The 24,492-nt window shown below is 48.5% G+C and overlaps 1 pseudogene; it reads left to right on the forward strand.

Moving 5' to 3' along the window:
• LOC118593874 lies at positions 1-24,221 on the forward strand (annotated as a pseudogene).
• The last annotated feature ends 271 nt before the right edge of the window (positions 24,222-24,492 follow it).

The following is a 24,492-nucleotide window of genomic DNA, read 5'->3' on the forward strand; positions in this document are numbered from 1 at the left end:
ATGCCGGGACGTGGAAATCCCCAAAGCCTGGCTAAGAACCTGGAGGTGCAGAGATTCGCGCCTTGGCAGCATCTAAAGCTGGCGCACCAAGCAAGGTTCTGCAAGCCCCTGCCCAGGCCGTGTGCACAGGACAATTGCAAGGAAAGAAACCAAGTCTGCTTGGCCATCCCAGCCCCCAGTATCCCCAGGCTCAGAGCCTCCTCACCCCACCAAAGAGGGAGGAGTGGTATCCATCCTGGCTTTGGCCATCAGCCTCAGCTGTGGGGAGGTCTGGGCTCAGTGAGAGGCACAGCAGACCTCTAACCACAGCAGGTAGCTCTTGTCCTAGGGTGGGCCTAGGCTGCTCCAGGGTCAGGAGGTCTCAGGTCAGCATTGACCTACCCTGAGGGGTGCTGTCAGAAGACTGTGGGTGACCACTTGGACCTCCATCGTGAGATTTTATTTTTCCTTCCAGATTTTACTTGTGACTTCTTTGTCATAGATGTTACCTTTTCCCTTCTAGTCTGAGCAGCTCCTCAGCCTCTACCCAGCCATGTCCTCTTCGTGGCCTTCATGACTCCCTAGCTCTCCGTCACAGGGCCCAGGGACTCATCAGACACAAGATCTGACAGACTTAAGCCCAGAACTCCACTGGAGATGGAGAGGACAGAGCCTGGTGAGCAATGGGGAGCGGAGCTGAGCCACCTCCACTAGCCTCCGCACTTCCCCCACAAGCACACCATCCCCACATTCTCCAAGCTCTCCATAGGTCCCAGTCCTAGAAAAGGGGCTGACCCCCTGAACTCAGTGTTGGAGGACTCTTGGTGGGATTGGCTTGAGCTATAAGGTACCTCTGACGCCACAGAGGAATTTACATCTAGAGACAGGGAACAGAAGGGTAGGCAAACTGGCAGACCAAGTGGGTATACCGGCAGAGGAACACATTGCCGAGGCCCGGAGGTGTCAAGGATTTTCGTGTGGCTGTGGGAAGATAATACCAGGGGACACCCTTGATGGCCTGGTGCTCCTTCAGCTACGCAAGTAAGACCTGTTCTTGTTTTCCTTCGTAGGATATGAAGGTTTGCTTGTTTGTAATCTGCTTTAGGCACTTGGGATTGAACCTTGTGAACAACAAGCAATGCACTCTACTACTGTCTTATTTATTTACTTACTGATTTATTTTGAGACAGGTTCTTACTAAGTTGCCCAAGCTAGCCTCGAACTCATCTATAACCCAGGCAGGTCTAGGACATCCAATCTTCCTCCTTCAGCTTCTCCGGTACCTGGGATCACAGGCCTGCACCACTGGGTCCAGCTATGGTGCTATGTTTGAATGCCGCCCCCCCTCCCTCCCCCCCCCCCCCCCCCCCCCCCGCCAAGATGTTCTCATGTACTCCATGATAGAGGAATTTCTGCTTCCAGTTAGGACAGATTCAGCTTAGAAGCCTGTCTGAACCCTGTTATATAAGTACCTCGATACTGTGGGCAAGCTCATCTTAGACAAAGCCCCCCCCCATCTCTTCCAGTAGACTGTTTATCACTACAGATTTTGTGCCAAGTCTTCCACTCCCCACATAACACCCAAAGGGATCATAGGAGGTCTTCACCAACAGCCCTACATCAAGGGCCTCAAGACATCTTATGGGTGAGCAGCCATCTCGTACCTCTGCAGACCTACAGAATCAGGCCTAGCTGTTCAAAGAAAAATAGCTGATGCTCCTAAGTCTACCCCCACTGCTGGGGAGAAGCTCAGGAACTCACTGAGTCAGCATGATCACTGGTCAAAAGCCCAGCCCAGTACTTCATTCCCTGTCGGAGTGCAGGGGCAACCTAAGCAGTGGTGAGGGAGGAGGCTTGACCCGGGAGTGCTCACTAGATAGGGAACACACACACACACACACACACACACACACACACACACACACACCAATCTTCAGCTCTCTCCCAGGAGCTGAGTTATTGCCATATGGCTGCATTGTCTGGCTGCAGGTTAATGAAGGAGGATGCAGTTAGGAGGACCCAGAGCTGAGCTGGCAGTTCAGGCGATGGATAAAAGGACTGGACAAGGAGGTGGACATATTTATTGAAGGGTAGTGGGCACAGACTGACACCATTGTGTGCCAGCTCATGGATTTCTCACAGTAACTCTGAGGAGCTGCTATTACCCCCCATTCCAGGCTAGGAACCTGTGTGAGGGCAGATGCCAACAGTGCATAAACCCAGGCTGCCCGCTTGTCCTACAGGAGTCAGCCTGACCAAACCCATACCTGCCCCACCCCCAGACCCAGCAGTCCCCAGGCTGGCTTAGCTCCAACTGGGGAACTCTTGGGTCTGATGCTGCCTCCTCCCCACAACCGGCATTAGGGAAGCTCCTAGGTGCTCCCCCTAGGTGCCTGGACCCCATCTGTCCCTGACGCCTCCATCTGGGTTACAGGCTGTGCCAACAGACTTTAGCAATTAGCGGGCTCCGATGGGCGCGCTGCAAGGGTGGAGGAAGGGCCGGAGCAGGTGAGCCGCGGAGGCTGCTCATTAGGGACTGTCGTTACTGCCAGGACAGCTGCGGGTCCGGTATCAGCCGGAATCCCAAGCCTCAGCCCCAATAGGGTTGCGCTTTCCGAGCCCGGGGAGCAATTCAGAAAGGGGTCGCAGAGACCAGGCAGACACCGAGGCGGTGGGACCCAAGAGGTTTTGCTGGGACTGTACACACTCACCTCTGTGGGACTTCACCTTGGGCCACTACCCTCAAACGCGCCGGTGGGTCGAACTGGCCCTTGAAATTTCCGTTTGTGGGTTCGGAAGCCAGACAGCTTGGCAGAACGCTAACTACCTTGGACGCGGCATTTGGAATGGGGTTCCTCCAGCCCCCGCTGGGTAGCAGAGCGGCTTACAGAGATTGCTTTGAAAACTGGCTTTGAAAGTGCACAAGGGTCCTCTCCTCCCGCTGGCTTCCTAGGTCTCACAGGTGGGTGCAGAGGGACTACTCCTCTCTCGCAGGATTTCCCGTGCGTGCGCGCGTCTGGGTGCACTGCACAGATTCTGAATGCCGCAGCTGGCTTGTGCCATGCAGAAACTTCTTTGATGGTGGCTGCACAGCCTCTGGGCCACTGATTGAAGAAAAGGTTGGAGGTCCTCCTCCGGGAAGCGGAGAAGCGGGAACACAAAACCAATCAAAAGCGCCTACTTTTGTGTGGGGGACCAAACCGGCTGCTTGAGGATGCACACACATCAGACTCCATGTACCCAAATGGGAACGGCTTGTGCACAGAGGTTTATACACACCTGAGTTCCTCCTTCACAGGACCATCCACCCCTGCGTTTGCACAGACATCGACCAGCTAGTGCTCAGAGCACTAGGAGCTGTTAGCTGAAGTCCTCAGGCTGGACCTCCAGATTTGTAACTGTCTCCCTGGCTGCCTCGAGAGCTAGCCTTCTCTAGTTTCTAGAAGCTGAGCTTTCTCCCCTCAAACCAATCTGGCTCTCAGAGCTCTCTTCCTGGTGGCCTGGCCCACAGAGAAATTCCACCCTCAGGACAAAATCAGGTCGCAAGCAATTTCCTCCTCTTTCATTTGGGAGTAAAAGCCTGCCTTGGAGTTTTTAGGACTCTCAGAAGCTGTGTGTGATGTCTGTTTCCTCCACTGTAGAATGGAGACAAGATGGGCATTCTCTAACGTGCCCTGGGCAGGTCAGGCTCCAACTATCAGAACCCCCTGTGTCCCCTACTGCAGAAGCCTTGGGAATTCCCAGCTGGCAAGAGGACAGTTAGGCCCTCTGTCTATGGCCCTCGGATGACCAGCACAGCACCATTCTGAAGTACAGCCAGGAGCCTCAGAGAGATGAGACACCTGGGAACTGGGCTGGGGCTCCCATCACCCCCAGCTCTCGCCTCTGAAAACTATTCAGGCTAAGTCAATGCCAAGGAAGACACTGGAGTCCAGTATAGCTTAGCCAACACAGGAAGGAAATTACTTCAGCCAGCCCAGAGGGGCACTGGCAGGGAGCTTCCACTTCAGGGCATCCAGAAGGCTGTCCATCTTTTTCTGCTCAGTTCCAGCATCAATGGACCGGGCTCACAGTCCTTGCCTTTCTCTCCTGATAGCCCTCCATCCTCAGGATCAGGGCTCCAGCCACACCCACCCACCCATCTGCTTCTTACCATCACCCACAGCATCAGCTGTTTGAATTAAGGTAAAAACGTTGCCACCAGCTCCTCCTATCTTACCCTTTCCTATTTTAATTAAGGTAAAAATTAAATTCTGTTAGGCATGGAGAGACGCCCAGTCGACGAAGCATTTGCCTCACAAATACATCTGAGTTCGATCCCCAGGACCAAGTAAAATAAAGCTGGGTGCGGTGGCAAGGCTTGGACCCCATCGAGAGGGAGGCTTCTAGAAAGCCTGACTTAGCCCACCTGGTGAGTGCCAAGCCAGGGGAAGACCCAGTCTCAAAAGCAACAAACCAACCAGATAAACAAACAAAAAGCAGTGGCAGGCACCTAAAGAATGAGACTTGAAGCTGGTTCCCAAACCATGTTTGCGTTGTTTTATCTGACATACACCGAGCACATCAGAAGACCCCTGGATGGCAAATCCTCGCTCACTAGCTATAGTTGGCCCCATCTTCTACTCTGGGCAACTAGAAACCTACCGAGAAACTGACTTAGGAAGCATGCTTCCCTCCCCGCTCCAAGACAGGCTTTCTCTGTGTAGCCTTACCTGTTCTGGAACTGGCTCTGTAGACCAGGCTGGCCTGGAACTCATAGAGATCTGCCTGCCTCTGCCTCCCAAGTGCTGGGATTAAAGGTGTGCATCACCATGCCTGCCCAGCTAAGAAATGTGCTTTTTAAAATAAGAGCTTTGAGGCAGAGCCCTGACTAGAAGCAGGAAATGAAATGATTCTTCACAGTTGCAAATCGAGGAATTATGTGTTATGCAGAGATGCAGAAGCTCTGCGCATTAAGGTCACAGTTTTCTCCCCTTTTATTTTATTTTAATCAATTAACTTATTAATTAATTATTTTTGGTTTTTTGAGACAGGGCTTCTCTGTGTAGTTTTGGTGCCTGTCCTGGATCTCACTCTGTAGACCAGGCTGGCCTCAGATTCACAGAGATCCACTTGGCTCTGCCTCCCGAGTGCTGGGATTAAAGGGGTGCACTACCACCGCCCGGCTTCTCCCCTTTTATTGAAAATAGATTATTTTCTCCTGCAGTTTATCCTGGCTATATTTTCCCCTCCCTAACTTAAGGTCACAGTTTTACCTTTCCTTTTCAGTCTTCCACACCCACCTGGCATTTCCAACCCTTTACTTTTTTTTTTCCTTCATCTCACATTCAGCTTGGTCATATTAACTGACCCCCCTGTTAAACCCGAGCCCCAGGCAGCACACGTCTAACCGTCCAGTCATGGACAGAGAAGCACTCAGTGAATGTTCACTGGACAGAATCCACACATACAGGCAACTTTTGGCTCCCAAGCCCTTTTTTATGGAGAATAGATGAGGTGCAGAGCTTCCCCGGAAACCATAAACAAGACAACAGGAGCAAAATCTAACTCCACAGAGTAGATCAACAGATTGTGTTCTCCTGGTGTCTTACAGCCTGATGTAAATACAAGATCATCTGAATGATTGGTTAGGATCAAAGCATTTCCTAAAGCTGAAATGGGACACTCTCCACGGTGAACAAGAGCTGTTTCTGAGCACAAGGAGGCTGTAGACCTTGAGATGTAAAACCATTCATGAGGAATGGGTGTATGGGTAGATAGCTCCTCCTAATTCTTTGGAAGGTAAACTCTTCGGATTAAAAACAAAGACAAATGTTTATTTGGATGAGTCCAATTTTTTTAAAAAGTCTTTATTTTATGTGTTTGAGTGTTACATGTATGTGAACCACATGTGTGCTTGGAGTCTGCAGAGGTCAGAAGAGGGTGTCAGGTCCCCTGGAACAGGAGCTACAGATGGCTGTGGACCACTCTGTGGTGGTCAAAACTGAACACTGAATCCAGGTTCTCTGCAAGAGCAACAAATGCTCATAACCACTGAGCCTCCTCTCCAGCCCCCTGGATGAGTCATTGTGCATGTGCGTATGCATGTGCGTGTCTGTCTGTCTGTCTGTCTGTCTGCCTGTCTCTTCATCTCTCTCTCTCTGTCTCTGTCTCTCTGTCTCTCTGTCTCTCTCTGTGTGTGTGTGTATGTGTGTGCGTGTGATGGGGACTGGGAGATGTCTTTGTGGGGAAAAAGTGCTAACTGTGCAAAGCTGGTGACCTGAATCTGATCCTCAAGAACCTATGTGAAAAGCCTGATACAGCAGCAGGAACTTATAATCCCAGGCTATTCTCCAAGGTGGGAGGTGGAGACAGGAGCCTGGCTGGGAGCTCTGGAGCAGCTAGCCTGGAGTCCACTACACAGAAGTTGAAACGAGAGAATCTCTGACTCAATTAGGTGACAGTGCTGACCCTAAACACTGCCCCCTGACCCCACACGTGCCCTCATCTCTCCTCTCCCAAACACACTCACACACGTGCACACACACAAGCACTCACACACACACACACTCACACACACACTAATCTGAAAAGATCTTCTGGTAAATTAGCAGCTCCCACCAACTGTCCATGTCAATGTCACAGACAGAATGAGGACAACATTCTGTGTGTGTGTGGGGGGGGGGGGGGTGTATCACTGAGCAATTCAGACAGCCAGGGTAAATCTTTTCAGTAAGTTTTGCTTCTCTCTCTCTCTCTCTCTCTCTCTCTCTCTCTCTCTCTCTCTCTCCCTCCCTCCCTCCTTCCCTCCCTCCCTCCCTCTCTCTTTCTCGTCTTTTGTTTGTTTGTTTGTTTGTTTGTTTGATTTTGAGACAGGGTTTTTCTGTGTAGCCCTTGCTGACCTGGAACTCGCTCTGTAGACCAGGCTGGCCTCGAACTCAGAGATTCATCTGCCTTTGCCTCCCGAGTACTGGGATTAAAGGCATTTGCCAGAACTGCCCAGCTCATTGAGTATTCTTAAAAAGAAGAAAGAAAAACAGAGAGAAGCTCAGTGGCTATATTTATCCCAAATGCAAAACTCGCCTTTTGTGTACTCTGCTGAGCTGCCAAAAATGTCCCCGCAGAATGGACACAGCTAAGAGAACAATGTTGAGCTGAGGGCTGGCCCTGTGCTAATGTGCTCATGCATTACAGGCCCCACCAGATGGCTGTGACAACAGCCAGGCCTGCCCTGCCTGGGTCAGAACTCAGAGCCCAAAGCCTGGTTCCAACGCTCCCTGGTTCTAAAACCCTGCTTGTCTTTAGAGAGGTGACGGTTGTCCTTGGAGGAAGGGACATGCCCATTCTATCCAGCTCAAACATGCCAGGGAATGATGACCAGAGGTTTGCTTCTGTTAGACTGACTTGTGATGCAGAATTTAAAAACATTTACATGCAATAGAGAGTCAGAAAAGGAGAGAGTGGGATCGGCCCTCTGTGTTCATGCATGAGTGTTAAACATCTACTTAATATTCTTCTTTGACTTAGATGTCGTGTGGGGAACATGGTCCTACTTTCTCTCTCTTACACTTCAAAGAGTCTCTTCTACTCTACTGCACACTGAAATAAATTCGCGAGGAAGGAAATTGACCCAAATCAACACCAAAACTATACACAAGCGCACCGGGCCATGGGGCACAGGTGGGCTGGGGGGTAAACAACCTAGTCAATGAAGTGCTTGCCTTGTGTGAGTTCAATCCCCAGAGCTTACATGAAAAAGCTAAGTGTGGTCTTCAGGTAAAAGTCCAGATGTGGTGGCATGCACTTGAATCTCAGTGCTGGGAGCCAGCTTAGCCCATTTGATCAGTTCAGGGCCAGTGAGAGACCTGGTCTCAAAGCAAAACAACAAAGTGGTTGGCACCTGAGGAATGGTACCTTCTATTGTAAGCTGACCTCCACATTCATATACATACACATGCAAACATCCACACATATGTGTATGCACATATGCATACACACACCTGGGCACATGCATGGATACACATACACACATGTGAACACACACACACACACACACACACACACACACACACACACACACCACGTACACACATGCACATGCAAATACCAGGCCTTCTGGCAGCGACAAAAAGAAGCTACAAAGAAGTGTTCATCCCTGTTTTCCTACATCTGAAAATCCCTGTCCTGGGATGAATCTGGGGTTCAGTGGCCATCTTTGGTAATGAGCCACCCACAGAGCTGTGCTGAGCTTCCCAAGAAGTCATGTTCTCTTCTCTAGCTCACATCCCCAGGGCTGGGCATTGGGTCACAGTTGGGCAATGGAGAAGAGGGTGGTACACAGAGATGTCACTTCCCATCAGTGCCAAGGCAGAAACACAGCAGAGGCACACAGAGACCAGAAAAGACCACCAACCTCTCTGCTCAACAGTAGACACTCAGGTCTGTTACTGACCAGTGACCTTCAAAACTGATCTAAGTCTCATTGTTTATATGGGGGAGGTGGGGTCCCTGGGAAGCTGGCATGAACCCCAATATTGCCAGCCTATTGGGATGCTCAGCACTTTTCCCATGAATGCAGTGTGGCCAAGTATCTCCAGAGACCTCAAACACCCATCTCTGGGGGAGGGATGCAGAGCAAGTCATTATCACAGCACAACAGACTGGTTGTAACATGAAGCAGAGTGCCGAGGGCCTCAGACAGGTGAGTTTTCCCTTGAAGGGAATAAAAGCAAACAGAGAACTGGAGACCAACAGGGCTGGTACCACGCACTGCAGAAGTAGGCTTGGGAGAGGGTCATTGCGATGTGTATTAGGCAGGACACAGAAAGACAGCCAGCTCCAAGACAGTGCTTGGAGGAAGATGAAGTCTAGGAAGTGGCTTGGTATGTGGGGGACCAGGATGCTTTCTGTCATTTTGCTGTCCTCAATGTATGTCCCCATTCCGTGGCTGAGGTGACTACTCCAAACCTTCCACCATGCCCAAATTCTAGAGCAAGGAAGGCTGGGCTCTCTCCCTCTCTGGAGTACAAACCCAAAGCAATGCCACTTATGCCCAGATTCCAGAGCAGCGCCGAGTTTCATGGTCACATCCAATGGCAAGGGCATTTGGAAAACGTAGGTTTCATTTCGTCTTCATTAGTTTTGACTCTGTAAAGCCACATGCGGCTTGTGGTAAATGACTGAATGAGGTTGGTTGGTGGCCAGACCACAGTGAGTGTGTCATCAGGCATTCAGTGAGGGTGGCAGCCAAGGGAACCAACCGTAGGTCCTTTCTGAGTGTTCATAGAAAGTTAGTGCGTGGAGCTCAGCTGGAAAGCTGTGGAAGAGGGAAGTGAGAGAGTAAGTTATAGGTGGTTGGGGCCTAGACGCAAAACTATTGTCTTAGATGTCCCCAAGACTTAGATGTCCACATGGAGTTGGCCAATAATCTTCCTCTTGATTATCCTGAAGTTGCATGGACTGGACCAGTGCTCAGGAATGATTGTTCTTTCGACACAATCAGTGCTCAATATATTTTATGATACACGACAAACTTTGGCCCTGAGGAATTCCTCTGCATTCTGGCCTGGTAGCATTGGCTCCAGTAGAAGAAACAGAATGGTGATGTCCTTCAGCTCTTTTTCCCTTACAGCAACAACACCATGAGAGGACAGGAGATGATGGCAGTGACAGCAGACCCTGAGTCCGACCTGAGTCCCTACCTATCATACATTTCTTTCTTATTCGAGGTTCCTCTTAGTAACAGACTTTCGTTCCTGATCTCTGAGATATGAGAGGATGGAGGAGGAGGTAGAATGTTGCTATGACAAAAATATCTGATGTCAACAACTTAAAAGGAGAAGTTCTTCATTTTGTCTCATGATTCTAGGGGTCTCGATCCATTGTCTTTGGCTTCTTTGCTCCTGGACCTGTGGTGGGTCAGAACATAGCACAGTAGGGTCGTGCAATAGAGGCTGTTCAAATCGTGTGGACAGGAAGCAGAGAGGAACACAGGAGGGCAGAGGGCAAGATACCGCCCCCAGGAAGGACCTGCTTTCTCCCTCTAAGCCCCACGTCCCGAGATTTCCAGCCACTCCCACAACAGCACCACCTGGACAGGAGGCTTCAACACACAGGCCTGGGGGAACATTTCAAATTTAAACCAACTTTTTTTTCTCAGACAGCTCTGGGACATGTTGTCTCACTTTCGTTGTTGTTGTTTTGCATTTATGAGAGAGAGAGAGAGAGAGAGAGAGAGAGAGAGAGAGAGAGAGAGCGCAACTATGGCTGCTGTGGTGCAGAGGCCAGAGGACACTTGTGATTGTTCTTCTGCCTCCACCATGTGGGTTCTAGGAATCAAACTCGGGTCATCAGGCTGGTGGCAGATGTCTTTACCCCACTGACCCATCTTGCCAGCTCTGGGATCTATTTTGAAACAAAGAAACCAATGCCTGAAAATGCAAGGCACTTGATTCATTTGGTGTCCTACACTAGACGTATTTCAAACCAAGAGATGGTCCATAGCTATTTGCCTCATCTACTATAGACTGGATTTAGTGAGACTTCAGTAAGAAAAACTCACATTACTCAGGCTGTTACCTCATGTTAGGCTGCTCCAGTTGTACCGACTCAAGAGCTCTCTTTATTTCTATTTACCCAGGAGAGAATAAACTCAGAAACCACAAGGCAGCAAGTGGCAGAGTAGGATTTACAAACCCAAGCTTGTCAAGATGACACTGTGTTGAGATATCCAAAAAGCACGCACGCTCCCTTTAAATTTTCATTTACTTAAAAATATTGCCAAGTATAATGGCCACGTCTTTAAATATCAGCATTTGGGCAGAGGCGGGTGGATCTCTGTGAGTCTGAAGTCAGCCTGGTCTACAGAGTGAGTTCCTAGCCAGCCAAAACTGATTTTTAATTTATCTTTTTACTTAGGAACAAGTTTAGATTCACAGAAATGCCGCAACAATAATCTAGATATGTGCGTATATGCTCCCTTAAGACATTAACATGGTTATCGTGGATTTTTTTTTTTTTTTGAGACAGTGTCTCAGGTAGCCCAGGCTGACCTTAAACTTGCTGTATAGCCAAGGATGCCCCCAATCTCTAATCCTCCTGCCTCTATCTTCCACCTGTTATAACTACAGTAGAGGCTACCAAGTAGTTTGTGTGAGCAGAAGATCAAATCCAGGGCTTCCTTCATCAAATGAGCCACGCCCTCAACTGCAGTTATCATGATCTAACTAAACCGCAGGGACCCATTTCCTCCCCACGGTCCTCTGTCTGTTCCAGAGAACGTGGTGTGTTTAGTTCAGGATGCCACTCCTGTTATCTCACGTCTATCACTAATGGTCTCCACCAAAGATTTGCTTCCCTCACAACCTCTCTAGCTCACAGTTAGCAAGCTGCTCCTGGAGAAGATGCCACACGCAGTCCACCACTGGGTAAAGGAGGTGTGGAGAAAGCTAATCATCCTTGCATTAAGGTTAGGTAGAGGGATTTTGTTGGATTAGAGAGAAACCGGGTGAGCGTGGCACCTGGGAGGAAGTATTAAAACCTCAGTGAGTGGAAAGGGACAACAGCACCCTAAGGGACACTGTAATTACAGCGTGGCAGTCAATGATTTCTCTGGAAAAGGACAGAGTAAGAAAAGGAAGCTACACAAAGTGCAGTTCCGAAATGGGAAGGGTCTGTCCTACTAGGTGGCCAGAGAGAAGAGAGTCCCAGGAGCTTCCGGGCAGGAGGGCAGGAGGGCAGGAGTCTGACCAACCGGACCTGTGCTGATGGCCTGTGCCCCTGGGAGAGGAAGGCTTTAGAAGGAAAGGGGGGAGGGGAAAAGAGAGACCAGAGTCTCAGCAGAGCTGTCTCTGCACATAAGGAAGAGAGACAGCCCCTTCCAGACCTGGATCCAGTTACCATGAGCCTGCTGGCTGAGAAACAAGCACTGTGTGTATCTAGCACTTACCCCATCAGCCCCAGGGCTGAGGACTTTTCCTCTGCCTGCTGACGCACTCACTTCAAAACCCAAGTTCTTTCCGAAAGCCAAGGTTAGGCACCACATTCGAACGCACAGCGTGCCTCTCTCTCCAGAATTCTTTGCACTGACATTCGCTTATTTCCTCATAACATCACAAGGAGCATTTACTATGAGGTGTGTGTGTGTGTGTGTGTGTGTGTGTGTGTGTGTGTGTGTGCTATTTTTACCCAGAGGTGAGATCAGGACTGTGGAAAACAAGGAAGCCTGATACAGAGGAATCAGGCTTTCTCCACCTGGCATATGGTATTGCTCCCTGACTCTCATGCCCAATAATCCCAACTCTAGCTCCACCTTTCCCATACATGCTGATTCAACCATTTTCATTTTGTTTTCCGGGACAAGATTGCCTAATCAGTAGTGGGGGTTAGAAAGAATGACTGCCCTGGACAGAGGCTGTTACACAGTCTTCCCCAAACCCAAACCGAAAGTTGCCAAAAACCATTGCCATTTGAGGCATTTAACAGCACGTCATGAGACAAATACAACCCTCACCTGCAGGCTAATAAAATCACAAGAAACACATACCCAGGAGATTTGCATGAAGGTGACCACAATGAATAAACTATGTCCTGCCCCACTGGAAAGGGGGCACGGATGCTCACCGGGCTGCGGTGACAGTGAGCAGAGGAGCAATGATCATGCTGAGATGTCTCAGTGACCTGGTGCAACACCAGCTCCGAGAAGTCCAACGGAAGTCAGTACCCGCGGTGTCAGGGCAGGAGCAGACAAGACTCTCCCAATGAGGTTCATGCCCTTCTCTCTGGGAAGACCAGCGAAAAGAGATGGCAGGGTTGATAATTACATTGAATAATGCTGTTGTACATGGAGGAGACCCTCCCGGGTCCTGGGTGATTCCAGAGATGAGAAAAGACTGATCAGTAGTGCCTGAAAATGGAGGAAGGCTAGAGGAAGGCTGAGGATTTAAACTGGCCCTAGAAGATGCATCAGGTTGGCAAAGGGAATTGAGAAAAAGCTAAATATCAGACCACTCGGGTTTTGTCTGCTCAGAGAACCTTCTGACTAAGGCAAGAGCGAAGTCTCAACTCCTGGTTCACAAACCCAAGTGTGCATGAAGACTACCTGGAGGGTTATAGGTTTGGCTTGCTCTTTAACATCTGTGCAAACAGCTGACTCAGCGATGGGGAATCTCCAGAGCCCAGTTTGGAATCACTGGGCATTTAATCCAATGAGCTAACCTGATATTATCATCTCAGAGATAAACAGGCTTGGAGGAAGGATGTGACTGGCCAACATTGACTGAATTAGTGACTTTTCTCATCGTTTTAACAAAATGACTGGCAGATGCATTTAGGGTGTCACGTTGGCTCATAATTGGAGGGCACAATCTATCATGATGGGGAAGTCAGGGTGTCGGGATATGGGTGGCTGCTCACGTGGTCACATTGCATGTGTAGTCAGGAAGCCAGAGAGCTCACTGGCTCCTTTTTTATGTATTGTCTTCAGCCCATGAGATGGTGCTGCTCTCATCTAGGGAGAATCTTTCCACCTTAGTTAACCTAACCAAGAAACTTGCTCACAGACTTGGCCAGGGGTTTACGTCTTTATGGTCACTCTAAATCCCCTCAAGCTGACAATTAAGATGAATGGGCATGAACTGTGACTTCACTTAACAGGTAGATTTCCAGCATTTACCCAAATCTATCACCAACCAATCCAACCAGTCCAACACCACCTGCATCCATCACCAACCAATCCAACAGTACCCCCACCTGCAGGTCTAACCCACATACGTTTCTCAGGACGGCCCTATTCACCCACCCTGACAACTCACAATTCCACAGGAAAAGGGAGTCACTGCTGCTTCCACCCCTGGACAGAAGCCATTCATTCTTAGTAAGTGAAGGGATAGAAATAAAATTGCTGGCTTATAGTTTGCCTTTTCTTGCATTTCCTTCAGCCTCAACATCAGGGCCTGCCCCAGCTACAAACGCCCTGTCACTGAGTAAGAAATGCTTTCTCACCCACAACTCAATGTGGTGATATATTGTGTACCCTACTAAACTTATCTGGGGATCAGAGGACAGAGCCAGCCACTAGATTCGACACAGAGGCCTGACAGTGGTGGCACACACACTTAATCCTATCACTTAGGAGGCAAAGATCCATATAGATCTCTGTGAGTTCAGTGCCACACTGGAAACAGAGCCAGGCAGTGGGGGCACACACCTTTGATCCCAGCACTTAAGATCTCATGCCTTTGCTTGGGAAGCACACACACCTATAATCCCAGGAAGTGACATGGCTGGGTGGAGAACGGTCTATAAGGCGTGAGGAGACAGGAACTAAGCAGCAGTTCAACTGAGACCCTCGAGGTGAGGACTCGAAGGTCTTCAGTCTGAGGACTCAGGGAAACAGGACCGGTTGAGGAGTTGTCAAGGTGAGCTTGGCTGTGGCTTGTTCTGTCTCTCTGATCTTTCAACTTTCACCCCAATATCTGGCTCCGGGTTTGTTTGTTTGTTTTACATTTATAAGACGATTTAGCAATTCATGTTATACCTCATGGTTGCTTCTCAGGTCTAATTTCATTTTCTCTTTCTTTGAAGGTTCCTTTTCTTCCTTTCAATAACCGATACATAAACACATAAAACTATTATTTATTGAATACCATGTGATGCTTCGATTCCTATATACATTGCATAATGTTTAAGTCAGGCTAAACACTCTCCCCTCAGGCACCAGACTTCCTCACTCCTGTCTATTTTAACTTGAGCCCATCCTTTCTCCATCTTCTCCCTCTGCTCAGCTGCCTCCAGCCCATGGTAACTGCTACTCTACTCCCAACTTAGATGGAATCAACTTTTTAGTATTGCATATGTGAGTGAGCGCATGAGGGTGTTTTGGGGGCTGTTTGTTTTTTGTTTTGTTTTCTGTGCCTGGCTTACCTCATGTACTATAGCAATCTTTAGTTTCATCCATGTTGTCACAACTGATAGGGTTTTATTATTTTTCAGAATCAGTTGAGGAACACATAGATTGTCTCCACTCCTGAGCTATTGTGAATGATGGTGAAGACACATTAGGCTGCAGATGTCTTTTTTCCTGCCTGTGAAAAAAAAACTATATGTGAAGATTCATGAAAGTATGCGTATGATCAACCAAAATGGACAAACAGGATGTGTTTACAGTCCCAACCTCTCAGGTGCCTCTTCCTGCTGCTTTCCTAATTTATTAATAGTCAGTCTTCTGTCTCCTTAGTTCAACATTCAAAGATTCCATCTACCTCTGATTTAAAATAAAGTGGGGGAAGACTGGAGACGTATCTCCCTAGTAGAATACTTACCTGCCATGCAGAGGCCCTGGGTTCCATCCCCAGTACCCCCACAAGCCAAGCATGCAGGGATAGGCCAATAATTCCAGCACTCAAGAGATAGAAGCAGGAGAATCAGAATTTCAAGGTTATCCTTGGCTACATAACAAGATCAAGGCCAGCCTGGGCTACATGAGACTCTGTTTCATGAGAGAAAGAAGAAAGGAAGAGAGAAGGAAAGAAAGCTATTTTGAGGAAAATTCATCTATGCTAAACACAGATTTGGGGGTCATTATAGTACAATATGACAACTACTTACACGGCATCAACATGATATTAGATACTATAAGCAATGTGGAGATGATAAAAAGGATGTGAGAGCAGTTGGCGTAGGTTATACACACAGCCTGTGGCAGTTGGTGCAAGGGAATAGATCCCGTGTCCAAGGGAGACCAGGACGCAACCATCGAATCAGCAACCCCTAAGGAAAGGTGCACCATCCCACTCCAGGTCTGTTTCTGGATGCCTTGGGATAACGAAGCAGGTCACTGTCCACATCTGATTCCTCCCATTAGTCTTTGAGGTTCTTACCAGCCCCGCACAATCTGGTCCTGCTTCCCTCTTCATCACACAGGCAGGCATTGACCTCTAAAACACACACACACACACACACACACACACACACACACACACACACACACCCCTGGTACAAATGAACAAATTAAGTTTGAAGTTCCCATTTTTAACTCATTTCACCTCAGTTGAATCCCTATCCAAGGCCCTGAGCCACACAGCACATAGGACTTAGTCACCCTGTGTCCTCACTGAGGATAAAATGACCCTTGAGAGGTATGCCACCATCAGCAGCCACGCACCCCGCTGCCTGGAATAGCCACAAGCTCAGCCAGTGCTCTGCCTGAAATTCTGAATAGTTTTCCAACAAGGGATCCCGTATTTGTAGACAGTCTCAGCAACATGGCTGGAGTCAAGATATGTTCCTCGTCATAAGAGTATAACGTTGGGAAAAGAAAATCCTTTCGTGTTTTTTTCCTGATAAAAATCCCAGTCCATCATATAACCAAGGCATGTCTGCCTAAGGGATAACTAATAACAATTAATACAGCTTTTTGCTAATAAAATAACTACTCAAACCAGCCTTCTCAACGTTATCTTCTGTGTTGGCTTGTTCCCACAAGTGTGCTGTTGGTGCTCATGACAGCTGGGAAAGACAGTGAGGATTTACAGGAAAACAGGCCATGTACTGGGTGCCACGTTGAGAGCTGGTAGATGGGGGTGCTGGCATCCACATTCAGATTTGCCTGCTCTCAGTGTATAAAAATGATTCCATGATTTAATTTTTTGATTAAAATTCTCCTTGTGAGTCCTACTCACATTAAAGTAAGGAATCCAAAACTTGGCACAAGAAAAACATCCCCTCCTTAAAACTCTTCAGCGCTTTGCCCCGGGATATACTGGAAACTGCCACGGACTATGCCGCCATTTCCGCTCAATACAGCTTCCATCCCAAAGATTATAACCCATTTATAAAAATTACATGGAAAGAAAGTTATAACGAACAACACAACCACCCATCCAATTTTTACTGACAGCTGCCACTCATTCCTAGCTCACCACAGTGGAATGCAAAAATGGACAAAGTCCTTTTTGGAAGACAGGGTGGGGGTTGTTTTGTTGTCAAGTGTATGAGCTAAATCCATTCTAATATATTTCAAATATATTCATTATTGTCCATTAAAAACACACTACCATTTCGTGGTTCTGTGGGGGGTGACAGAGCCTTGTTTGTGGCAGCCCTGGGCATAAGCAACCATTGTGTTGCTTCATTAGCAATTCTCTGTGCTAGTGTGAGGGACATATGTCTGTTCTCTGTAACAAACGTGAACAGCAGCAGGAGCCTCAGCTCTATACAGATAACGGAACACAAGTGTGAGCGCTCCCAAGGACCTGCGTCCCCAGACGCTAGGCACAATCAGTCCACGGTCACTGATTGGTTCCAGTTTATTAACAGCCAATGAACTTCTCATCGGTTCCAGAACTGGTTAGGACTGTCACCTGCAACTGCCAGCCCACAGTAGGCCCCTCTGGTCCTCCGAATCAGGATGGATCTGGCTGTGCTGGGTTGGACATACTGTATTCTCCAACACAAAGAGCCATGTATTTGGAGAGCTGCTGTAAGGGGCAGGAATAGTAAAAACAGAGCGGTGTGTGCTGAGCTCTAGACCAGCAGCTTTGCTACCCAGGGACAAGGAGCAGAACCAGACTTGGGTAATGAGAGAGAGAGAGAGAGAGAGAGAGAGAGAGAGAGAGAGACAGAGAGACAGAGAGACAGAGAGAGACAGAGAGACAGAGAGAAATCCAGGACCTCACATATCCTAAGCATATGATTTACTACTGAATTACACACTAGTTCCCAAATGGGGAAATGGCCCCTATATTTAAGGCTTTTGTTTCACTTTCTGATGCAGGAGACACAGACCCAGGGTCTTATCCACACTAAGCAACAGGCTGTACCACTGAGCTGCATCCTCAGCTTCTAAGAGTTGGCTACTTAAAGCCATGCCATTTTAGATATAAATTCCAGTTGTTGGCAATGGTTGGCACCGTGGACTAGGGACGAATCTCTGGAAAAAAAAAAAAAAAAAATATATATATATATATATATATATATATATATATATATATAACAGTGGGAGGGAGACAGCTGTCCTGCCTTCCGATGCTGTGGTCTTCAGAATCCAATGGCAGAGTGTGGCCTCCACTCTCCCTTGGGGCTGGGAATAACTTCCCTCAGCTGTAAAGCACTTTGACTTGGAACTCTCCCCCTCGAGAAGCTTGTATGTATGTTGTGAATGAAGGCTGCTAACAGGCTGCCATCAGCTGAGCGGCCTCCACAGCAGATGGGGGTTGTCTCATATACAGTTTGGAAGCCAGAAGTAAACTTGAGATTGAGGCGGTCTGATCCATCTGAGGGCTGGGAGGTAGGATCTAACTGAAGCCCCTTCCTCAGTTTACACAGCCCTTCCCCTCTATCTGTACCATCCTCCCTTACATGTGCTGACTGTGTGTCCAGATTTCCCGGGTCAGATTAGGACCAACCGGATGACCTCATTGTAACTTGATTTCCTCTATAAGGACCCTCTCTCCATAAGAGGTCTACTCTGGAGACTGGGGAACAGGACTCTAACATACCCTTTGGAGGTGACGTAATTCGAGCCTAACACTATGTAACGGACCTAAAACAGAAGCAGAATTTACTTTCGCTCCCCTACAGGCTGGTGCATTGTCAAGAGTTCCGGGACATGGTGCTCACACTATGCAAAAGAGACACTGTAGAGAACTGCTTTTGTACGGCCTTGGCCAAATAGAAATTCTGCCCTCTAAGGTGATTTAGAACGAACCAGTTTCAAGCAAGAGAGCACCCCCTGCTTTCACCTCCTGCTGGGACCCATGGGCTACTTTGGTGGAATCTGAAAATCTGAGAACATATCAATCCTGTATCAAAAAGAACCGCAATTTTAAAACCTTGAGGAGAAGAGTTGAAGTCACGTGTGCATTGGTCCTGGGGGTGAACGAGTTGGGGTCACCCAGCCAGCTGGAATCCCTGTGGCATTCCACCCCTCCCATGCTTACAGGAAGCAGCTAGGGGTCCTGATGCCAGCTTGCAGGGGTGTGGGGGAGGCGGTCTACACAGAAACTAGACTACTCCCCATCATCCTGAACTGGGGACCTCGGGTTCCCCAGCTGAATAGCTTTGGTCAGCAGGGTGCACTGAGAAGGCCAGCTTTGGGATAAAGATGTCAAAGAAATGGGTCAATCTGAGCTCTGGTGTTGTAACACCAAGTTCAAGGTCCAGAGTAACAGCTGAATTCTTGGGCTTAGGCAGAGCTGAATTTGAATGCCAGCCCATCTACCGACTTTCAAGCTGGCACCTATTATATAATTCTGGGAATTCCCACCTGCCCGAGTGCTCATACGGATGGGCACCAACAGCACGTTCCCTGGGAACAAGCCAATACACAGGAGACCTTTCAGAAGGTCCTGTTTAGTGGTTCTTACTTTTGCTAGCTAGTTTCATTAACAACTACTTTGCTATCCTTAGGCAGAAATGCACTGGTTATATGGTAGGACTGTTATTTTTATACATATTAAATAAAACAAAACAAGACAGATGTGGTAACACACAGCTGTAATCCTGCACTGAGGAGGAGGCTGAGGTCAGGATCATAACTTCAAGGCCAACTTTGGCTACATGGCATGACCCTGTCTCAAGAAATAAAGGAAACAAAATTGTGCCATGCTGGCTTTCTCTCTGACAGGGTCTCGTGTCTCCCAGGCTGGCTGAAAGCTCCCACTTCCCAAGCAGCCACCTTAGCCTACAGCTTTGCCTTCCTTTTCTCCTAAATGATTCCAGAGAGGAAACAAGAAGGGGGAGTACCTGTCAGAAAGGGTGTTTCTCTTTGCCCAGTCATTGCTTGCTCTTGGCCCTCTAGGCCATCACTGTCAGAATTGATGGATGAGAACAATTTAAGAACGCTGCCCTTGGGGACTCCAAGGGGCTTCTTGTCCCAGTACATCTTGGACAGCTGCTTTCTTGGAGCACTGGAAAAATGAATGCTTGTCAATATAAGTATCTATCTCCGAATCGAAAGATTCCCCAAATCAAAGGGTTAGCCCAGCTGGCGTGGTGGCATACACCTGGGAGCTAAGAGTTTGTGAAGCTGGGGTAGAAAGAATTCTGAGAACTGGAGACCAGCCTGGGTTACATAGTGAGTTCAGTGCTAGCCTAGGATACTACCGAAACACTGTCTTAAAGGCTGATGCCATTTGTGAGGCAAGGAGGCAGGTTCCTGCTTCTTTTGAAGTTCCCTATGATCGTTTGCGGCTATGAGGTCACGGTCCATGTCAGGTGGTTCTCTGACAGCAAGAGAGAAAACTCCAAGACTCCCAGGATTGGAGGTTCCCAGGGTGGCACCTCCTCTCCAGATGCTCCCACACTACCTGATCTGCACTCCGAAGCCCAAAGCAGGGAAGCTGTAAACACTGCTCCTTACTGCCTTCAGGTTTATGTAAAGGTCTAAAACAGTGCTTCTCAACCTTCCTAATTCTCCACCCTTTAGTACAGTTCCTAATGTTGTGGTGACCCCAAGTATAAAATGAGTCTTTGTTGCTACTTCATAACTGAAAATTTGCTACTGTTGTGAATGTAACTATCTAATACACAGGCTATCTGATACACAACCCCCAAAGGTGTCTCTACACCACAGGTTGAGAACTACAGGTCTAAAGACCCAAGAAGCCATGTCCCCTAACTACTAATGAAAATGATTTGCTGCCCACTTTCAACCTCATCAATAGAAAAGCAAAACAATCCTTCAAAATCTCTGAGATGCAAGAAAGGAAAGTGGGTAGGGTCCCCGGATGAGGTAACATTGAGTTTACCTGGAGCTCTGCTATCTCCTGTTTCCCAAGTAATTTTTCAAACACTTTGTTTTCTTGGATGTCTCAAACAGCCATAGAGTCTAAATGCAAGCATTGGCACAATAAAAAGTTGAGAACTCTCCTTAACCTTTCAGCACTGTGTGAAGGAGTAGACCAAAGAATTTATAGGTCAGAAGCGGCCTAAAGAGACCCTGGAGCAAACCCCACTTATATCTGGGGAAACTGAGGCCCAGAGAAGCAAGAAGCAGAGACGATCTCTTTCCTTTCAGCTTGGTTCAGTTTCTAGAAGATAAATCCATTCTCTGGTGACTTCTCTAGAAGCAAGTGTTTATCCCAGGCTCCTATCCTATCAGTGTTCAGGAGTTCGACCTTGTGTCCCCAAGATTGGAAGAATTCGTTGACTTGTGGGTAAGACTGGCAGGGAGCAAATCACTTCTCTGAGCCTCGATTTTTTTTCACCTGAGAAAAGGGAGCAGGGGAGCATCAACACAGCGTCACAAGGCTGTGAACAAGGCCTCATTGGGCAAGCCAGAGCATCATGGCCTCCCTTGACTGTGTTCCAATGAAATCATGCCCCCACGGTTTGCACATGGGAGAGTTTCTGAACATGGGCAGCAGGCATAGCAACTGTCTTAGGAGACCAGCTACTCGGCAGCTCATTCTTCTCCCAGCCCCTCCCAGCTCTAGATATTCAGCCTCTATTTCTGAGTAGCACTGCCTCAGGGCGGCATGAAAAGGACTGGGTCTTCTGTTGCCCTCGGTACTTCTTAGCCACGAGAAGCATGGGTAATGGGCCCTGCACCCTCCAACCAAGGAGGAAAAAGCATCCCCAGTGCAGAAGTGCAGGAAAGCAGTTTGCAGTATGCAGGCAATTGCTCAAGGCTGAGAGCAGCCTTGAGCGGAAGTGTAAGATAAGAAACAGGAAGCTGTCTGGCCTCAAGGGACTCTAAGAGGGGACTTGGAATCCTGCTGCGGTGTAGAAGGGAGGCTCTGATCTGCTGTGTGCAGCAGGCTACGGTTGTCCTCTCCTGAGATTTGCCGTCCAGTGATAAACAGAGCCGGCTGCACGTAAGCACAACTCACCTACGGCTGTGCAGTAGCCCAGAAGAGAAGGGCAGCCATCAACACCTCACATGAAAACCCAGGCAGGGAAAATGGATCAGTTCCTGCAGGTGTTGGGTATGGTTTGTTCCCCAGTAGCCCCAGGGGCATTTATAAAAGTTGGATGGCCAAGTTCTCTCCTCATGGAGGTAGTGTGGACGCAATGAAGGTTCATTTAAAGGTGCTTATACTGGACTTTGGGAGTCCAGAAAGAGCTCTTGGCCCTAATGACAAACACACTTATTTATAATTAAAGGTAGGAAGGCAAGGGAAGCTTGTGAGGAAGGAGCTGAAGATAGTGACTTTGCGGATTTGGGATCAGGGGAGGCAGCTGATGGATGGCTGGTAAAGAAACCTGCAGCATTGGGACCATGTGAGGGCACACCAGCAGGTGTGCAAGGGTGATGAGAGCAGCCGTGTGAGCCAGTGATGAGGGTGTGTGCTGCAGAAAGACCCACACAGCCTTGAGATGAGGACCTCAGAGCAGAGGCTAGCGTGGAGGTGTGGCAGAATGAGCAGCCTAAGAGCTAGGCAGAAACACACCGCATCCCACCCATCTGTCTCAAGGCCTCTCTTTCTCTGTGGTCCTTTGAGCAGTGTCCCTGAACTTCTAAAAAGGCACATTGTAACATGCCACCTACCCACGCTCTAGACTTCCCTGGATTTTAGTATGTGTTTTTTGCTTGCTATTGTTTGCATTTATTGTAATTCCAATTTATCTAGGTCATTATCCCTCATTACTCCTGGACAATATTTGATAACCATTTCTTTGTATATAGTCTTGTATTAGGTTAGAACCTTCTTATTTAGACAAAAGGGGGAGATGTAGTGGATAGCCATCCCAGCCTTGGCCTGGAAGTTCCAACCCCCATTGAGGCTTCAGTAATGGTCACGCCCACAAGGCGGGGCTGAGGGAGGAAGCTGAAGACCCAGGATGGAGAGGAGGTCTGTCTTGGTTCTGGGATTCTGGACACAGGAGGTAGACTGAGCAGAGTTCTCCAGAGAACACTGCCAGACTGCGCCATACCTTTGCCAGACCCTACAACCTATCCCTTCATTTGTAAATTACCCCACAAAATAAACCTCCCTTTTAACTACATGGAGTGGCCTTAATAATTTCACCAATAGCACATGTCTTTTAAAGCTCCAAAGCTTTAGAGCCCTGTTGTGCAGAGGCTTCGGGGTCTCAGAATTGAATTATAAATGTTTGGGGAAGGCTGCCGAAGCTTTTGAGTATAGAGGACCACATGTTTGGATTATGACTTACTAAGAATTGTGGGGAATCCCACTAACGCCATTCCTGAATCCGAATTCAGGCTGTCCCTGGGTGACAGGCAGCCCAGGTTAGGAGCCAGACCCTGTCGCGTCACACACACCCCCCCACCTTCCCAGCCTGTCCTGGCCAGTTCATCCTAGGGATCCTGGGGATGTCCAGCCCCTGAACCTGGGGTAGGGGGTGGAGCCTATGGCCCTTCCACACCCCGTGACTGGTTGGAAGGTGGGGGTGGCTCAGGGCCCTTCTACACCCCACTGGAGGTCACAGGAGACCTGGGGTACTCAGTCTGGTGGCATCTGCAGCCACTTGTTCAAGCAGCGGTAGCGGAGCCTGTCCAAAAGGTTACTGTGGCGGTGGGACTTGATGACGCTGGTAGAAACCGCCTCAGAAAGGGAATTCAAGGAGGTTGACAAATAAACAAGACAAGGAGGGGGCTTTAGGAGAAGCTGATGTGATTGAGTATCCCTCTCTGGGAAAGCTGGTCAGTGGGCACGAGTGCCTGTGTTGACAGAACCTTGTTCAGCCGTCTTGGGATACGGACAGAAAGCTGACAAGCTCATTAAAAAAGGGCCTTGATTGGCTGCTGCACATCATCGTGAAAGATGGACGGACGCCTTAAGTGAAGGCATCCGAAAAGACACAACTGAGCAGGGAGCTCTTGAGGAACAGGAGAAGCGAGAGAGGGCTGAGCGAGCGTGAAAAATACAGGAAGAAAGAATGACGAGAGGCAGGCGGACAACGGTCCGGCTGAGATGGACCGAGGACCAGGGGCGGGCGGAAGGGGAGGAAGGGGCTAATCCTTTCCAGCCCGAGGCAGCTGCAATCACTGAGAACGGGATGGGGGGGGAAATCAAGAAAAAGAGAAAAAGAAGCAGAGTATATTTGCCTCCCAGAAAGTAACTGGAACAAGGGCAAGTAGAGTCACAGAGCCAGGCTAGAAGCCGCCACAGAAACAATGGAGGGCAGAGAGTCACAAGGAGGCCCTGTCACAGCAAGGAGATGAGCTAGACCAGCAAGTGTCAGAATCAGGTAACAGGGAAAAAAAACTGAGAATGAAAAAGAGTCATCAGGTATAACCCGTCAATACAGATAAATCTGCTCCTAAGAGTCCCATCGCCCCGCACACCTTGCACTCCTGATTTCTGTGGGAAGCCACTGCCTCCCCTGGCTGTGTGATGCCTTTAAGTCACGGTGAAGATAACAAAGAATTCCCCTATCACCTTGTTAAGATTGGCACCTATATGGCAATAGACATATCCTGGTTTCTGAATGTAAAACCATCTAGGTTGATATGATTATTCACCTTTTAAATATTTACAGTACATTGTGTTCACATTTTAGCTCACTGGGCCTGGCTCAGTCAGGTCACGTTATTCTAGTCAGCATTGGTGGAGTTTCTGTGAGTCTGTG

The sequence above is a fragment of the Onychomys torridus genome, chromosome 12 (assembly GCF_903995425.1).
Source record: "Onychomys torridus chromosome 12, mOncTor1.1, whole genome shotgun sequence".
Classification (NCBI taxonomy): domain Eukaryota; kingdom Metazoa; phylum Chordata; class Mammalia; order Rodentia; family Cricetidae; genus Onychomys; species Onychomys torridus.